This window comes from Peromyscus eremicus, chromosome X (genome assembly GCF_949786415.1).
Source record: "Peromyscus eremicus chromosome X, PerEre_H2_v1, whole genome shotgun sequence".
In the NCBI taxonomy this organism is placed as follows: Eukaryota; Metazoa; Chordata; class Mammalia; order Rodentia; family Cricetidae; genus Peromyscus; species Peromyscus eremicus.
The window spans coordinates 83,574,162-83,580,993 of NC_081439.1; positions in this window are offsets into that span (position 1 = coordinate 83,574,162).

Here is a 6,832-nt window from a genome sequence, read left to right on the forward strand (position 1 = left end):
AGAAAAGAATAGGAAAATAGTATCCTGTATCCTTAAGGCTTATGTCAATTGTTGAACATGCATTGAAACATATCAATGGCTTGTGGGTAGGCTGTAGTGTGTTAGGATAAAGGGTCTGAAAGGGATCAATTTTTTAAAACTGATGCAAAGGAGTCAGTTATAATCAGAATTGGTCATTAATGGAATTACTTGAAAGGCCTGGCAAGGGCAGATTCCAAAGTGAGAAGGGGAAAGTGAGCTCCCACTTGATTGCAGATGGAATTGGAGTTAGTTATGGTTATCAGAATGCCAGTGTCCTTTTTTTTTTTTTTTTGGTTTTTAGAGACAAGGTTTCTCTGTGTAGTTTGGTGCCTGTCCTGGATCTTGATCTATAGACCAGGCTGGTCTCGAACTCACAGAGATCTGCCTGGCTTTGCCTCCAAAGTGCTGGGATTAAAGGTGTGTGCCACCACCGCCCGGCTCAGAATGCCAGTGTTCTTATTGTTACATATTTGCCTTTGGGGTTCTTTAGAGAGGAAAATGAATCACTAAGAAGTTCAGTATATTGTTAACATTATTTCCTGTAGATGGAGGGTTTCTCTCCAGGTCCTGCCAAGCCTCTGCAGTCCTGCAACCCACTTATAAAATAATCACTCAGAAGCCTATATTACTTATAAACTGTATGGCCGTGGCAGGCTTCATGCTATCTAGTTCTTATATCTTAAATTAACCCATTTCTATTAATCTAAAAGTTGCCATGTGGCTCATGGCTTACCAGTATCTTAACATCTGCTTCTCATGGAGGTGGCTGGCAGCATCTCCTGACTCAGCCTTCCTGTTCCCAGAATCCTCCTCTCTCTTTGTCCCGCCTATACTTCCTGCCTGGCTACTGGCCAATCAGCACTTTATTTATTAACCAATCAGAGCAACACATTCACAGCATAGAGAACATCCCACAGCAATTTCTCCATTGTAAATTGACAGAAACCGTATAGAAAGTCTATTTATCCTGTTTATCATACAGCTTCTATCTAGGACATCAACAAGAAGAACATTTGATCATGTAAAATGGTGTCTAGGTCCTGCAACAAGGGATCATTCTTTTTTATATAACGGTAACAAAATTGCCCTTTGTTAACTCTACTTTTTCTTAAGGAATTGGCCATTGCCTTTGGACCTTATGGACTGAGGGCCTCCCCTATCCCATTGTTTTTTACTATGAAGAAGGCAGTATAAGATAATCTTGAGGGGCTTGGGAGATGACTCAGTGGGTAATAGTGCTTGCTGTGCAGGCATGAGGACTTGAGTTCAGATCCCTAGCACTCAACACTAAAAAAGTTGGACATGGACACATGTGACTATAGCCCCACTGATGTATATTTGTTTGGTGGTGGGTGGAGACAACAGGATCACTGAGGCTTGCTGGCTACCACAGGGCTCAGTGACAGACTGTGTTCAAGAGATTGGGTGGACAGTAATAGAACAGCACACCTGATATCTTCCTCTAGCCTCTGTGTGTGTGTGTGTGTGTGTGTGTGTGTGTGTGTGTGTGTGTGCACTAAAAACATCCATTACACATAAATTAAAACAATAAAATGAAAGCAAAAATCCTACGCTTTTATTTTAACTGCCACACGATTTATATTTTTGATGTAAAAATCTATATTTTAGTATTGTGTACCTCCTAACAAATTATTCCAGATATCATTATTTAATTTTATTATTAAAGATGTAAGTGATTTATTTAACCCCACCATAGCAATATCACAAAGTTCTGATTAAGTATATAAAATTAATGTTACCAATGACTTTTATCTTTTCATTTTATAAATTAATGGGTTTTCTTTTCAAGTTGGGTGAACTTCAGTATTTCTTACAAATTGGGTCAAATAGCAATTAACTTCATAAGCTTTTGTATGTCCAAGAATCTGTCTCTTCTTTATGACTGAAATTGACTCTTGCTAGATTAAAAAAAAATTATGGCTGATTTATCTCCTTTCAAGAGTTTGAGTATATTATCACACTTGTTCCAGACCTATCATTTTCTGAAGTCCACTAATTGTTTTATTTTAACTTCCTCATATATGATATACTTCTTTCTCTTGATCTTTTAATGTTTCTCACTTTGTCTTAGCTTTTGATTGTTTGATTATCATCTAGCATCTTGTTATTTGTGAATCTGATTGGAGAAGTTTGACTTCCCTGTACCTGAATAATTATTTTCATGGGTGTTATTTCCCTTATTAGACTGTAGATTTTTTATCTTTCTCCTGTTTTAGCTTCTTTAACTTAAATATTAGCAGTATCATAACTTTAGTAGGCTTTCCTTACTTCTTTTCATTCTTTTATTGTCCACTGTGTGTTTTCAGATAAGTTGCTTTCAAGTTCATATATTCTTTCTTATGCTTGATGAATTCCAGTGCTAATGCTCACCAAGAAATTTGTAGTTCACTAATTGTGTTCCTTAGCTCCAGGATTTTTGTTTGCTTCATAACTTCAGTCTCTGTTAAATTCTCTGTCAAGTAATTTATAGTTGTTTATTTATTTGAGGTCATCTACTGGGGAATTATTTGTTTGATGATATGTATCTTTGGCTTTTCATGTTTCTTATCGTATGCCAATGTGAATTTCTTAGGACAGTTATACCTTCCAATGTATTTATAAGTTGGTTTTGGTTGGAGAATACCTTACTTTCCCCATTCAGGGTGCAGTTGTGCTGGCTAGGTGGTATACAGTGGTTGTGATACTGTGTAGGCACAGGAGTAAAGGCTCCATGTAGTTGGGTAGCTGAGGTTGGTGTTGATAAAGGCTATAGAGATACTCAATAACAAACACTAAAGATGCCCATAGCAGTGGTAGAAGCCACTGAAGCCTTAGGGTTTCTGGTTTTGTGTATTTGATTCTAATGTGGAAGTGGTAGCTGATGTGATCCTGGCTTGTGAACTCACTAAGGGGGAAAGGGGCACTGATGCCTGGTAAGTAATATCCATGAAGTAGATACAGACCTGGGACTTGAAGACTAAGCTAATATGGCTCTGAGATATACAGAAGTGATGACAGTAGTATCTGGAATACAGCCAGACAACTGTATGTGAGCTTCAGGTGTTTATAAAGCAGTAAGGCTGTTGAGGATATGAACACTAGAATGTACACAGCTATAATGCCTCTAGGCTATCTCTTAAAATTGCACAGAGAGCCGGGCGGTGGTGGCGCACGCCTTTAATCCCAGCACTCGGGAGGCAGAGGCAGGCGGATCTCTGTGAGTTCAAGGCCAGCCTGGTCTCCAAAGCGAGTTCCAGGAAAGGCGCAAAGCTACACAGAGAAACCCTGTCTCGAAAAACAAAAAAAAAAAAAAAAAAAAAAAAAATTGCACAGAGAAAACTGAGCTGTGGGGCCAGACATGTGAGCTAGTTAATTCTGGTTTTGGCTTTCATGTGGTGCATGCACTATAACCTTACAGCCAACCTTGAATGTGGGCTGGCTCTCAGTGGCAGCTGAGATAATGTTTGGAACATGCGCACATATCGAGTCCTTGGCTCCAGGAACATGACTAGCTGTGTCAGTAGCTGTGATATCTTTGGTGTTAACTCAAGTATAACTGTCTTGGAGCCGTGGTCCAGAGTATTGACTAGCTTTTGATGATGCTCTGGAGTATCTCGAGTGAAGGCAGACACAGAGAGCCCTGAGCTCCAGGGCCTAAGATGTGAATATACTCACTGTGGTGATGGCTGTAGTGCATGGCATGTGAAAGAACACAGTGTAGTCTCAGAGGTGGATACTACAATGTGGGCCCTCACAAAGAAGCTCATCTGAGAGGTCAAAAGAACATGTGATGTTGGAAGTGACAGCAGCTGTCATTCTGATGCAGCATAACAGTGTCTGCTTTTTGAGAAGGGCTGGGTTGCAGCTACATTTCCTTTGAGTTTCCCTGACAGGAATTGCTAGTGGTTATCAAAAGATGCCTTGTATTCTTCAAAGCAGACTCCTAGGGAATATGGTAACTCTCATCTCCTGGATGATATTGATAGCTTGTGCTTTTGTTTTGTTCTTAACCATTCCTTGGTGTCTCATGCATGAAAATCTTATCAGCCATCTTTTTTTTCTGGATAGTCTCTTTTTGTTTTTCTCTACTGTGTTGATGCAGATTCTCAAATGGGCCTTTGAGTCTTTCAGAGTTATTTTGATCTTCAGATAATTGTCTATTATGGAATATTAGTTTAACTATGTAAAGATGTGCTACATTTGTTTATGTTGTGGAATATTAGCTTAACTATGTAAAGATATATTATTTTATGCTGCATTTGTTTAACTATGAAAAGATGTGCTGCTGTTTTACCTTGCCTGCCCAAGGCACCTGGTTGGCCTAATAAAAAGCTGACTGGTCAATAGCTAGGCAAGGGAGGGATAGGTGAGGCTGGCAGGCAGAGAGAAAAGGGGAGTCAGCCAGCCAAGAACCAGCTAAGAGCCAGCCAGCCAGCCGGGGGCCAGCCAGTCAGACACAGAGGAAACAGGAAAGCAGAATGGACAGTATGTAGATGAAGTAAACAAGCCTTGGGGCAGCACATAGGTTAATAGAAATGCGTCAATTTAAGTTAAAAAAAACTAGCTAAAAACAAGCCTAAGTTGAGGCTGACCATTCATAATTAATAAATTTCCATGTCATGATTTGGGGGCTGACAGTCCAAGAAAACCCACTACTATTGTCTCTATGTTTCTTTTGGGGAGGACAAAGTTTGATATGTCCTCTATAACCATGATCTTTCAGTAAATAGTTTTCCTTGCTTTAATTATACTTAGTCATGTACACTAAAATGCTCACATAGACTTAAATTTTGTTATTATTGGTTTCCAGACATAACATCTCCATTCTGTTTTATTGGTCTAACTATTTCTGCCGGTAGTCTCAAAATAAAAGAAAGGAAGAAAGGTGGGGGGAGAGTGTAAGGAATGAAAGAAAGAAAGAAGGAAAAAGGGAAGGAAGGAAGGGAGAAGGAATGAATAAATGCAGAAAGAAAGAAAGGAAGGAAGGAAGGAAAGAAGAAAGAAAAAGAATATTTCCTCTAATTTCCTTCCTCTCTTCATATTCACGTGAACTGGTTTATCTAAAATGAAAAAGCAGATACTGGTCCCAAAATGTCAAATCCAGGTGGACTTTCAAGAAGAGAAAAAGAACACGGTGCTCTAAAACAGAAAGTCTCCACCCAGTCCTGGGATGTGTGGCCCACTGTCACACTAAAATCCCCAAACCGCCTTCAAACTCCTGAGCCCTCTTGTCTCTGTCTAGCCCCACTACCCTCTGATCAGTTACTTTCATTATCTCTGTGACTGCAATAACCAGCTTAAGGGATCACTTTCTCTGACTCCTGGGATCAAAGGGGTCATCTCACAGTCCCTTGGCCCCATTTACTTGGGAAGAATAGCATAGTGGTAGGAACACACCACAGAAAATTCTTTACCTTGTGACACAAGAATGGGTCATCAAAGTGTCAAGCAAGGATCCTACACCCCCAAATTTCCATGCCCAGATTTTCTCCCAGTCAAGTCTTTACATTTTCTCAGTAATGTTTTTGCAATATCTGACATTTTAGAGTTTGGAGCATTCCAACTTAATAATTTTTATTTTTATTTAGTTTTATGTCCCTGGGTGTTTTGCCTGCATATATATTTGCACCACATGTGTGCACTGTCTATGGAGGTCAGTGATGAGTGTTTGATCCCCTGGGGTTGAAGACTGTTGTGCTCCATCATGTGGATACTGGGAACTGAATCAGGGTACACTGGAAGAGCAGCCAGTGCTCTTAATCACTGAGCCATCTCTCCACCACCCCAATTTATTAATTTATTTGTTTATAAGTTTATAATTGGATTCAATTATGAATTTTGGTATCTCATCTATAAGTTGTCACCTAACTGAAAAATTATAGGCATTTTCTGCTATGTTTTATGCTAGAAGTTTTACAGACTTAGGTTTCATATTTACAACTAGGATCCATTTTAAGTTGACTCTTGCATATAGTATAATAGATGGATTAGAGTTTCTTTTTGTGTGCATAAATATCGAGCTCTGGCATAATATATAGAAATAACTATCCTTTATCACTGAACTTTGTTTACACCTTTGTAAAAAAAAAAAACCTGTTATTTTCCGTTTTGAGCGCACCCTCTCTCCGGATTGTCTGTTCTGTACTTAGATCTACTGTCCAGATTGTTGTAGGTTGTAAGGAGGCTTGAAGTCAGGTATTCTTTGCCTTTCAATTTAGCTCTTTTTCAAAGTTAGCCTTATAGTTCAGGCCCTTTGTATTTTTCACATGAATTTCACTACAAACCTGTCGGTAATTGGAATTGAATTGAGTAGACCAATCAGTCTGAAGAGAGCACATCGTGATGAAACGGAGCCTTCCAAACCATGATAACACTTTGCACATTTATTTACTCGGGTCTTCTTTAAATGCCATTAGCAAACTTCTGTGGTGTTTAATGGATAAATGTTGTTCATCTGAGGAAGGATTATTTCTAAATATTTCACACTTCCTTGAGATTTATAAATGTCAGAATTTTGGAATAACATTTCTGCATTTTCATTGAGCTCTTAACAAATGTTTAGCAATGGTTGATGACTGATCCTTTCAGGCTGAAACCTTACTCTAAGATGGAAAAGGTATGTGATAGCTGATTTTTTTGTGTGTGTGTCCGTTTTCAAAAGGTGATTTAATGTATTATTATTTGTGTATGTGTGTGTGTGTGTGTGTGTGTGTGTGTATGTGTGTGTGTGTGTGTCTGTCTGTGTATGTGTAGGTGGGGGAGAGAGAGAGCAAGGGGGGCACGTGTATGTTGTCTTAGAGTTACTATTACT